The following is a 12,894-nucleotide window of genomic DNA, read 5'->3' as shown; positions in this document are numbered from 1 at the left end:
TCCTGGACAAAAATGAAAGGTTGGACAAGCCTTGGAGCAGCCTGGGGTGGTGGAAGGGCTGGAATGAGACAAGCTTTAAAGTCCCTTCCAACCCAAACCACACTGTGACTTTACAATTTTTCCATGTGAATAACCAAGTCCTGCTCCTTTTATAGCAGTTATTTCACCAGTATGTGGAAAATTAGGCATTCTAGAGCACCATCCTAGATGCAGGAGAGAAATGAGTCTCACCACTGATAATTTGATTTAATTTGACGTTTTCCTGCATATTTAAATCCCGGAAAATGCCTTCAGCATCCAAACCATTTATAATCAAAGTAAGTGACTGCAGAAGTTCAGAATAATCTATAAACTCAAAAAATTCCACAGTTCTCCTCATTAGGTGAAAAAATAAATCACAGGCTGATGACACACCTCAGTTTCTTTATTGCATGGCTCATTGGTTTAAATTACACTTTGAGAAGAATAGCAAATCAGAATGAAACCTTACAATGAAACCTTTCTTTGCATATGAAAACTTGCATTTGATGTTATTCTTACTATTCCTCCTTTAGGTTACTTATGTGGGGCCAAGAAAACTGATCTGGAGCAGACAAAATGTTTTATCCACACATGGACAATTAAATACAACATGTATTATTTTATCAGTGTTTTTACAGAGATGCTTTTGCCCAAGGTGAAAAGCAATTAAATGGGAAAATGCAGCTGTAACCATTCACGCCATACACAGGAACCACAGAGTGCACCCAGATGTACCTTGGGGTTAGGTTATGGTCCAGAAAGGGTGTGGAACTCTCAGCATCAGACGTCAGAGAGCTTTTCAAAGGTGCTGCTCCACCTCTGGGGGACAAAATGACAGAGTTCTGACACATGTCACCTGTAATCTCATTTGGAATAACACGATAGAAGTACAAGAAAAACCTAGATCTCCTAACTCACCATCCAGAATCCCATTACCTGGGAATTGAGGGATTTTGAATGAAATTCAGATATGTGTTTCACAAGACAGCCAGCAGCAATCCAATTTCTAAATAAACCACCTAAGGCAGACAGCATGGACTCTCACTTTCCCCCAGTAACCACATTAAACAGAATGAATTTCAGCCTTTCATAAGCTCAGCAGACAGAGAAAGTGAATTTTCCCAGCTTCCCAAGCTGCAATCATGCTCCCCATCCCAGAGCTGTGCCAGAATCTCCCTGCACAGCAGTGGCAGGGAGCATTTTTGGGTCCAAAGTTGGCAGATGGCACTTTCAGGAGCAATGGTGCGAGACCTTGCAGTAGGAAATGAAACCCTCCCTGTCATAAACAACCCCCAGTTAAGAACTGGAGCCCTCATTAATGTAATTGGTTTCATATGAGGTGCTAAAATACAAATTTGCTGCATTTAGAAGCCAACACTGTTTCTATTAGTTAAGGAGTGTTTGGCTCACCTCTATTTTTGCTCAAGCACAGAGGGAAAAGGGAGGGAGAAATGTGTCATGTACTCTGCCTCCAGCTAGAGAATGCCATGCTAGAGTACATTTTTCACCTCAGATGAAAAATGAAGGCAGGTAGCCTTTCAGCACAGCTGCTCCTGAGGACTGAAATGGAAAATTATTTGGAGAGGAACTCGCACATCATTCACTCAGAGCTGTGGATTTACATCCTCATACCTGCATGAGATCCACAGAGTGAGTAGGACTCTATCCCAAGCTGAAATCTGAGGGAGGAGGTATATTTAAAATTTCAAATGTAAAAAAATTACAAATTTAAAATGTAAAAACAAACTACAGTACTACCACTAGGTGGGAAAAAAAATCACTCAACATTATCCTTCAGGAAAACACTCAATTTTCAGCCTTTCTGCTTCAAATCCAGCAAATTAAATTTCCTCTTTTTAATGGTGCTGCCTTTGAGTACAGGCCAAAGAATGAAAGAGCAGGAGGGTTATGTTACCAGGGAGCAGAGAGAGGGTGTGCACCTCTCAATTTGGCATCTCTGGTAAGGGGAGGGAAAACCCACAGTGGAACAGACACACCCAGGACTGGTGAGGAATTGTGCCCTGCTCCAGCTCCCTGACACTGGCCATGCCCAGCCAAGCCAGGAAATCCAGCTTTGCCTTGGGTACCAAGTGTTTTTCCTCTTTAGGGACACATCCCTACCCCACTTTGCTCCTCTTCTCCTTGAAGCCTTTAAACCCTGGGGAGGAGCTGCTCCACTCCACAAGCAGATGTTGGTCTCTGATTTCAGAATTATTCCTTTCCCTCCATCCACAAGGACTACCACCTTCTGTATGACTTTAAAACTCCCCCCATTGCTTTTAACTTGGCTGAAGATAAATATCTGTGTGAGCCATTGGCTGAGGTGCCTTTAATGACAGAACAGTTCATAAAAATAAAACCATCCATTCTGTAAAATGTGCATTCCCCCTTCTGAAAAATGGAGTAAGCCTATTAATTATTTTCTTAAAGACTGACTCTCAAAATGGCACTGCTGACATTTAAGGCTCATAAAAAATGCAAGTCTGTCTGATCTGTGAGAAATGAGTTTATATGATCTATTTTAAGATGAAAATATTTGTCAAGGAAGACAGTTGCCAGTTAGGAACACAAACAGAAACAAAGCCACTTAAAGTAAGTTGTCCTTTTTTGTTTTAATCTTTTCCATGCCAAGGACATGCTTCTCCCCAGAAGAGTGGTGCACAAAGTAAGTGACATCTGGCGGCTTTATGCTGTAATAGAATAAGGCACCTCATTTCAATGCTGTTAACCAAATCAGTTTTTAAATTTACTGCTTCTTAGCAAAGCTTTTCAGATGTTTTATTTATTTATTTTCATGCAGATACTTCTGAGGCCCCTGGGCATCACAATCCCTCTTGCAGGGTGACAACTGCTGTTATCCAATTAAAGTGGGACTGTCATATTCACATCAGGCAAAACACAACTCCACAAAGGAATTTGGCAGGCACAGGAAAAGAGCACTAAGATTTAGCTGGGCAGGATCAGTAAGAATCACATAGAGCCAGGCTGTAAGAAAAGGCTGTGCAGAATTTCATGAAGGAAATCCTTCACCTGGTCCAATTATTCACATGCTCAAAGTAATTAATATCAACTCAGGTCTCTCTGAATTGTCTTTCATTGGATTTTAATTAAACCCAAAAGAAACAGCTGCATTTTTCATTCTGAGTTCAGCAGCATCCTGATAGCTACAACTTTTACAAATTTGAAACAGCTTTTCCCCTTTTCATGCTTTATTGATCCTCAGCAATGGCCACATCTAATCCAGCCAAGCCTCCTGCACCTAAACCTGCACTCCAGACATAAAGCAATTACTACTCCCCTTCAAACTCCTCCAGCCAGAAATACACTTCTCTTTCAGAAAGCCACAAGCCTCTCCTAGATAATTAATAGAAGTACTGTCAGCCAGCCTCAATTAAAATTACAAAACTGCTGGCACTGCAATATCAAGGCTTGCAACACTAATTTCTGCAGTAATAAGTATTTATGGGGGGAAAAAAATAACTGCAAGCACTATGTAACAGAAATGAGAGGAAAGATAAACAGACTCTAAATATTTATCAGCAGAGGAAGTCCAAAAATATAGCAGCAAAAATGGAGCGGATGGCAGCTAAATCCAGACCATGGAGGGTTCCTCGAAGGATGTGCAAGGAGGAACTTCATTTTCAGCTTGACATGGCTAAATCTAATTAATTCCTTCCTCCTATTCAATTGCTGCACAGAAACCCCTAGATGCCAAAAGGACAAAGCTAAAAATGTCCCCAAAGCCATGCCTGAAGTCTGCACTTCTACCCTGCAGCAGTGCAATAAATAAAGAGTTGGACTTTGGGGCTTTTCCATCACTTTTAAGGCCTAAATATCCTTAAGAGGAATGTCCACCTGCATGTTTGGCTTCCCTCAGCACTGAGAGGGGGCTCCACATCTGCAGCATCTCCATAAAAAGGGGCCTCTGGGACAGCACAGCTACTGATGGATTATTTCAAAGGGAAATATTATTTCCTGCTCACATTCCCTCATCCCCACCAGACATTATCTTCACCTCGAGCTCTCCTGGCTGAGCTAAATAACATATGCACAGAAAAGCACAGCTGAATGGCTTTAGCTCCAGCCACTCATCAAGAGGAAAACTTTTAAAGATCCCATTTCAATTTATTTTTTTGAAATGCTGGCATGCTGAAGTCAGCAGGAAGACATTTCAGCGACTTTAATGAAGGCAGAGGTTCATCCAGAGAATTGCTGTTTGGAATGAACACAGGGTTTATGTTATCTCATTTGAAACCTTCCAAGTTTTCTGCTAAATGCAACTTAATGATATTTGCTATCTTGGAATTATTTGCTGTCACAATACAGAAAGGAGGGTATTAAAGTTGTGCACTGTAAAATGTTTAGTGATGATGGATGGGATACTCTTGTTTCACTAACAGGCACGTTTTTAATGCATAAATATTAATTGTCATCAAGTGCCTGTTCATTTTGCAGTTTTGGAAAGCTTTAGCTTGTAGGAATTGTAATAGTCCAAAAAAGATACTGTTGGCATTTACATATTTATCAGCATTTTCATGGCACATTTTTAGGGCTTTTCTCTTTTTTTTTTTTTTTTTTGCATTCATTATCCAATGTACCAGCACAGCAAGACAAAAAAAAAAAAAAAAAAAAGGAAAACTGGAGAGATTACTACACTCACTTAATGGGTATCATTACAGGAAAACACTATCAAAACTCAGCAGAGGCTTTTTATGCATTCCCCTGTATTACAGCAGAATGAGTAACTGCAGCATTCCAGCTCTGCTGCTAAACCAGGAGAGTGCTCAATCTGCACAGCCGAAACGGGGATGGGCAGCAGGTGAGTGGAGCCATCTGAGAGAGGTACTGACTCCAGGCAGAAGCTCTCCCTGACAAGCTCTGGTTTGTTACCCAGCCTTGCCACACTCCTTGCTGAGCACTGGCCTCTGAATCCCTCCAAAACAAATGGAAAACTCTTCCCACTCCCACGTCCTGGTCCCCTCACACCAGTGAGGCCCAAAAGGTGAATTACTCCTGATCCAGCCTAATGCCAGATAAATCCACGTGGGATTTCCATGGATACCAATTTAAATTGCATTTACTCTGTTTATTTTCATTTTGCTGATCTCCTCAGAAACACTCAAAAACCTACTCTGAAGGGTTAAAAACTTCCCTATTTAAAATCACCTGATGTCAGACTGTGATAGTGTTGGCAGGGGTCCCAGGATGAGGGAAGAGACGAGGATCTGACTCCATATTTCAGAAGGCTGATTTATTATTTTATGATATATATTATATTATATTATATTATATTATATTATATTAAAACGATACTGAAAGAATAGAAGAAAGGATTTCATCAGAAGGCTGGCTAAGAATAGAAAAAGAAATAATGATAACAAAGGCTTGTGGCTCGGATAGAGTCTGAGCCAGCTGACTGTGATTGGCCATTAATTAGAAACAACTACATGAGACCACTCACAGATGCACCTGTTGCATTCCACAGCAGCAGATAATCAATGTTTACATTTTGCTCCTGAGGCTTCTCAGGAGAAAAAATCCTAAGAAAAGGATTTTTCATAAAATGTGTCTGTGACATCAGACAAATTTTTATTTCCTTTTTCCTCAGCGAGAGGATCAGCTCAGATTCCACCCCTCCCTTCCGCTCACCTCTCACATCTCAGTTCTTGTTTTAAAAGATGGTATAAATAGCCTTGCAAAGTAATTCTAATACTAAGTGTCAAGTGCAATAGTGGTTTCATTTTGATTTATCCTTATCTGATCCTCAGGCAAGTTAATCCTGAAGCTGAGAAAGTGTTTTCAGAGCTTTATAATTGATGAAACTTTTCATCTAAATTATTTACTTTGCGAACAGCTCCGATGAGTCGCTCAGGGCATGAAGCTGTAGTACTCCATGCTGGAGTGCTCAAGAACATGTTTTTGTCTTCTTAAATTAACAGCCCATCACTGCATCTCGTGCTGCAGTTTCTATTGGCAGCCTTTAACACACAGCAGGGTTTTTATCTGAATTTTTATCGCCTGCAATGGATGCAGTTACAACCCAGATGTCTCGGTGTTATCCCAGCCCAGAGCTCCAGGGAGACACAAAGCAGGCAGAGGATCCCTGATCCTGAAAGTGTCAATCTTACAGTGTAAACCAGTGTTCCTTCCCTGGAATTACCTGGGCATGGGCTCCACACCTGATGGACAAAACCTATTCCTCTTCCATTGCAACAGCAGCACCCAAAATCCTATCCAGAAGCAGCCCCAGGAAATGTCCTCAGGATATATTCTTATATATCCTCAGCGATCCCAAGGATGAGCAGCACAGCAGTAGCCCTAAAAATGCACCAGCAAGGGGTGCAAGACAAGAGCAGGAACCCAATCACCAGGCCAACACAGTGAAATACATCTACAAAATTATGAACTTAAAAATTTGAGATTCATTATCCATTTAATTTACTTAACGTTACCAATATCTGTTTAACATTATCTAATATCTACAGAGCTGAGCAAAAAAGACAAATTACAACTAAAAAGCAGCCAAAATCAAAGAGGCAGGGAAGGAATATTAGATAAGGTGTTTGATGGGCTTGCAAGGAAGTGTTGGTTTTAAGAGCTGCTAAAGGAATTTCAGGAGATGAAGCTCCCCTGTGAGGAGCTGGGCCTGCAGGCAAACCCATCTCATTATGTGATACATTCTCCTAATAAACTATTAAACCACCTTTCTCCACTTCCTCCTATTTCCAGCTTTACACAGACAAACCTCCTGGCTGTCCTAGTCAGAGAGTCCTTTTTCTTTGGATTAATAAGTTCTGGCACTCAAACCATTATATCCCAATTTAGGCATAGCAAGGTTGACACTGGGCTCATATTTCCTCCAAATTATGGGTAAAACCCTGAAGAATCCTGATTTCTGCTAGTTTTTTTTTTTCCTGAGGTCTCTCCTATTTGTTGGTATCTCACTACTCATTTGGTGCCAGTTCTAAAGCACTTGAATTAAGTGGTTTTTCTCCACACTGTTCCAAGACCTGAAACTGGGCAAACCATCCAATATTTCAAACTCACATCCACGTGCTGCCCATCCCCAGAGCACTCTTTCAACACTGTGAGGCTTCTTCCATCTCCTGAGTACACATGCTGCACACAAATCTTAATATTTCTTTGCCTTTGTATCTTGTAGAGTTTTTCATTTTTCAAAGCAGTCTTATCTTGTTTCTTCTGTATGACTTTGAACTTTGCATTTTATCTTCACTCTTGTCTGACCTCAGAGTTCTTTCCAGCTCAAGCTCACCTGTAACTCAATGAATTATTTGAAAGCAATGACCTTCCCTCTATTCCATGCAGCAATCCTGAGAAGTTACAAGTCTAACTTCAACTTGTATCTAAGCCAAACACCAATAAATGCAAAACCCAAAGTAAAATATAACAATACAAAAGGCTTTTTCACTCTCATCAGTTTTTCTAATTTTATGGTTAGATAGCAGGGTACATTCACCCACACTGAAAATCAAGGTTTTTCTACGGGAAAAAAATATCTCCTCATGAAACTTATTTTTTCCTACTGGAAGGCGTGAAGCAAATGGAAAATGTCAGTTTGAGTATTTCGCTATTTAGGTACAGATCTGCACCTTTTACAGTGAGGAACAACCCACCTTAGATACAGATTTGGCACAAAACCCCATTTATTTATAAAGCACTGAGCTTATCTTATGAGTAAATGATGGCATAGTAAGTTTTAGAACATTAAGTGTGTATCTGGTGCTGCTTCGTATATAAACAAGCCTGGCTTGCTCCCTTACTCCATCCCATCAGTTCTCCACAGAATTGGGTTCTGGGATCAGTTCTCCACAGAATTGTGTTCATTTCCAAGGAAACCCATGGCACAGGAGGCAGCCACATGCTCCCCAGCATTCCCAAGGCTGCAGGGGCTGTGGCTGCACACCAACAGAGGAAGGGTCACACCGTGCCTGGAGTTGAGGTGGGCACCTCATTTTTGGTGAAGGACAGAAGGAAAGCAGCAGCCAGGTGCTGAGGTTTGGGAAATGAGTGTTTCAGGCTGTTGTGGGAGTTGAGGCAAGGTGGATTTGGGAATGAGAAGAGGCAGCAGGTTGGGGCTGGAGGGTTGGTGCAGGAGAGGTCAGAGCAATCAGAGGGATGGAGCATCAGGCCTGTGAGGAAAGGCTGGGAGCGGGGTGCAGCCATGATATTTTATGAAAAATCCTTTCCTTAGGATTTTTTTCTCCTGAGAAGCTGAGAGGCCTCAGGAACAAAATGTAAACATTGATTATCTGCTGCTGTGGAATGCAACAGGTGCATCTGGGATTGGTCTCATGTGGTTGTTTCTCATTAATGGCCAATCATAGCCCAGCTGGCTCAGACTCTCTGTCCGAGCCACAAGCCTTTGTTATTCATTCTTTCCTATTCTAATCTTAGCTAGCCTTCTGATGAAATCCTTTCTTCTATTCTTTTAGAATAGTTTTAATGTAATATATATCATAAAATAATAAATCAGCCTTCTGAAACATGGAGTCAGATCCTCGTCTCTTCCCTCATCCTGGGACCCCTGTGAACACGGTGAGGTGTTCAGCCTAGGGAAGAGAAGGTTCCAGGGAGACTTTAGAGCACCTGAAGGGGCTCCAGGAGAGCTGGAGAGAGACAAGGGATGGAATGACAGGAGAAGAGGAATGGCTCCAAAGTGACAGAAGGTTGGATGGGATATTGGGAACTGGGAATTGTTCCCTGTGAGGGTGGGCAGGCCCTGGCACAGGTGCCCAGAGCAGCTGTGGCTGCCCCTGGATCCCTGGCAGTGCCCAAGGCCAGGCTGGATGGGTTTGAGGCAACCTGGGACAGTGGAAGGTGTCAGGGTTGGAACTGGATGAGCTTCACGTTCCCTTCCCACACGAACCAGTCTGAGATTGTGACCTCTGTGTGCTGCCACCAGAGGGGACAGAGTGTGCCTCGCTCCTGTCCACATCCACCACCTCACCAGGCCTCTCATCCTCCCCACAGCTGCCTTGGCACTGCCACCAGGACAACGTTTTTCCTTCTGTTTCTTCTTGCAAGGCATCACCTGCCTCTCCACCCTCAGAGGATGCTCCTTTAAGCTAAAGCTTACAATCCACGTTCAACAGCTGCTGGAAACCAGGTGTAACATAAATTAATAAATATTCCATGGAAAAGCTACATTAACTGCTTGCCCCTGAAGTGCTGTTTAGTGGCATGTCAGGCACAGCTGTGTAATCAAAGGATTACAGAGCTCCCATTGCAAGGCTCTCCACCTCCTCGGGAGCTTCCCTGGCTCCCTTCTCCTGTAAAAACCCAGCCCAGGCACCAGGACAGAATTGTAATCATGTCTTTGAGCCTGGGAAACACAACCCAGCAGGCTGTGGGGACAAACACAACATGTTTTCTGTCAGATACACAGGCAGCCACACAAATTTTAAAGAGAACAGGTCAGCAAAGCTCTAAATCATCTGGAATTTTAGTGAAATTGCAGTGTAAGGGGAGAGATGGGTGCAGTTCACGCTGCTTCAAAACAAGAACTTGCAGGTTACAGGTCCCTTCCCCTGCACAGACTCCAGGTCTGACACCTCACTTGGTCAACAAGAAAAACAGGGCACTTCACTAAAAACATAAATAAATAAGAAATGCTAATTTGTGGGGGAAAGCGGTGAAAAAACTGCGATCTTATTGGAAATCTACCATGGCTTTCCACAGCACTTTGGATTCTTCTAGCTGAGCAACAAAACTCCAGCCAAGGAGTACATTGGGAATTTAGAATTACCCCTCCCTGTGGGAGGTATGGAGGAAACCAGGTGGGTTAAAGGGGAAAATGGGAATCTAAACCCAGCAATTAACAAGCCCAGATTAAATCAGGGTGCATCTTCTGCAAACCCTCTGGGATGTCTGAAGCAGTGTTCCCCATCAGGTAAGTACCCAGGGCAGCACTGAGTGATTTAAGAGCACATCCCTTTGGAATTTCTGACTGTGGGATATACATTAACTGTAGGGGTAATTAGGAGGGAGAGGGGGATATCAGTATCTGTTTATGTCATGGCTTTTCTTCACCTAAGTGATGATCTGTGCTGGAAGAGAGGCACAGCTGGGTGTTCCAAGTTCCTAAATCCATGTGTAATTTAGGTGAGATCAGCCCTCTGCTGCCAGCTCACCTCGGGACAAATTCAATCAGCACCCGGTGGTGACACAGCCCTGAGCTACAACACTGAGATTTGGCTCTGTGCACATATAAGGAAGAAATCAGTGCAGGAAAAGTAGTTTATAAAAGGAAGGATTCCCTTCCTAGTCAGCAGAGTAATTCCACAAGGAATCCTTGGCAGAGTTTGCTGCCACCCCACTTGATCTTCAACACAAACCAGTGCTTTGAGAGGTGCTTTAGTACCAGCCCACCCTCAAAACTGAGATCACCTGGGCTGCCAACAAAAGCTTTGAGCACTGAAACTCCCCCTTCTCACAGAGCTCCTGCCACAGGTTGCTTGAAATAATGTTAAAATAGAACATAAGCAGTACCTTATTTGCATCTCTGTGATTATGCCTACATAAAATCCTTGTTCATGCTGCTGGTGGATTACACACCTTCATCCTTCCCCTCCAAACACATGAAATAATTCAAATATGAGAGTTTGCTTCACCCTTCTCATTTATATGATTTCCAGATACCTGCTTCTAGTTTAGCAATGAAGATGAAAATCCATTACTGCCTTCCATTGCATTAGTGGAATTAAGTGTTTTGCAATGTAAATCTCCACTGTTTGATCATGTTCCTGTTACAAACCACCAAATAAAACACTCTGAATTTGAGATTAGTCCTCCCATGACAAAATCTGAACCATAAAACTATTTTCCTATTGATTTCAGAACTGCACAGTGGCTGCAACTCACAGACACGGGATCTAAGTGCTATTAAAAAAAAAAAAAGGAAAGAAAGAAGGTGGTTTCACTACTAAATCTTCATACAAGTAGTCTTTCTGCATTCAAATTGATTTTCTTTCTTTTGGCACGTGAAGAGCCAGATGAATCCTTTGACTCAATGCCCAAGAGTGAAATGGCACCAACAGCAGCAGAGAAGCTCTCAGGGCACGAGACGTGTGACAACATTTTAATCACTGACAAAAAGAGGCTTCAAGGCAGCTGCTCTGTTAGTGTTTGCTGGTTTTAAGTGAGATTCACTGTTTGTGAGTGACTGTATATAAAACACATATCTATGTCTATAAATAGCACAGATATAAATATATATATGTATGGTTCACGTCCACTTGGGGATGTTTTATTGGTGGAAATTTTCCTCTCTGCCAAAGATCAAGCAGTCCCCGGTCAGTATCAAGTGCAGTGCTGTTCAATCAGGTGTTTGTTTATCCAAACGAGCACATACCATTTGCAGTTAAACCTTAAAAATATTTATTTTTCACTAACAGTTCCAGCAAACTTGGAGTTTTAATCTGCGATGTGCCCAGCTGGCCACTCCGCTCTTTCTTTTAAGTCTCAAAACACAAAGGAACACGGTTGTTCTACAGGAGATGATGATGATGATGGGGTTTTGGTCTGGCTAACAATTCAAGAAGTGAAACCATTCTGATGTCATATGCAGTGAGAAGGGGACTTTGGGCCATAGAATGATGTTAGAAACAAAATAAAAAATTGTTTAAAATTCCCAATCTGAGAGTTTGGTAGGTGTTTGGATGCACCATCCACGCAATACTCTCACATATCCTATTAACCTACAAATCTGTCTGTGCCTGACACTGAGATCCCTGCAGAGTACGGCTGTAGTATTACAATGAAGCAGCAGAGGAACATTAAAAAAAATAAAAAAGAAGAAGAAGAAAAAGAGAAGCCCTTATATGAGAACGCCAAAGTTCAGCTGGTGAAATGTTGCTTAACAGACTCTGACCATAATAACCCGTCACTGAACCTTGCCTGCATTCTCAGCAGCTATGAAGCTATTTTTAACAGCCAGCAGCTTGCATTTCAGAAATCCCCCTTTTCACCCAAAAACACTCGCAGCGATGGGCAGGCAGCGTGCACGCCGCGCTGGTTCCTGGGTGGGATGCGCTCCGGGATGGAAAGGCTCTTTCAGAGAGCCCCCGGACAAGCGTCCGCTGTCCCCGAGCCCCGCACGCTGCGGGCAGTGACAGCATCGCGCTGTGCCCGCTCTGCCCGCTGTCCCCGCGGGTCCCGGGAGCTCCTGCCGCCTTCCCCCGCTCCAGCCGCGGCTCCGGGCTGCCCTGGCAGCGCCCCGGGTGCCGCAGCCCGCGGGGAGCGGGGACAGCCCCGCGTCCCCCGAGCCGAGCCGAGCCGAGCCGAGCCGTGCCCGGCGCTGCCCAACTTCCCGCAAAGTCCCGCTGCCTGCCTGCAAACTTGGGGAGCCGCGGCCTGGGGACCCCCCTGCCTTCCCACCATCCCATCTCATCCCATTCATTCCATTCCATTCCATCCCATCCCATTCATCCCATTCCATCCCATCCCCGCGCTCCTACCTCCGCCGCCTCGGCTCGGCTCGGCTCTGCCCCGCGCCCGCCGCCTCCGCCGGCTCTGCCCTGGGGGAGGGGGGCGGAGGACGAGGAGGAGGAGAGGAGGAGGAGGAGGAGGAGGAGGAGGAAGGGGGAGGAGGGAGCAGCCCCGCCGCTCCCCGGCCGCGCTGCGCAGCCCGGGAGGCGGAGTGCAGCGCTCGGCTCTGCCCCGCGGCTCCCGGGGGTGCAGGGGGTGTCCCCGGCATGGGGGAGCGGGGATGGGGCTGCGGGCAGAGCGGGGGATGCACCCGGAACCCCCCGGGATGGGGGAGCGGGCATGGGCTGCGGGCATGGACTGCGAGCAGAGCGGAGGATGCGCCGCGGAACTCCCCGGGATGGGGGAGCGGGGATGGGCTGCGAGCAG

The 12,894-nt window shown here is 44.4% G+C and overlaps 1 protein-coding gene across 1 annotated transcript in view; it reads right to left on the bottom strand.

Moving 5' to 3' along the window:
- The window catches only part of CHST15 (carbohydrate sulfotransferase 15), a 46,429-nt gene extending 33,883 nt beyond the window's left edge, over positions 1-12,546 (bottom strand). The window contains exon 1 of the mRNA XM_063163034.1: positions 12,498-12,546. The gene's annotated coding sequence lies outside the window, so the exon portion shown is untranslated. The remainder of the gene's footprint in view (positions 1-12,497) is intronic.
- Between the last annotated feature and the right edge of the window lie 348 nt (positions 12,547-12,894).

The sequence above is a fragment of the Melospiza melodia genome, chromosome 9 (genome assembly GCF_035770615.1).
Source record: "Melospiza melodia melodia isolate bMelMel2 chromosome 9, bMelMel2.pri, whole genome shotgun sequence".
Taxonomy (NCBI): Eukaryota; Metazoa; Chordata; class Aves; order Passeriformes; family Passerellidae; genus Melospiza; species Melospiza melodia.
Note: the sequence above shows the minus strand (reverse complement) of the source record. Positions and strands in the feature narration are given on the sequence as shown.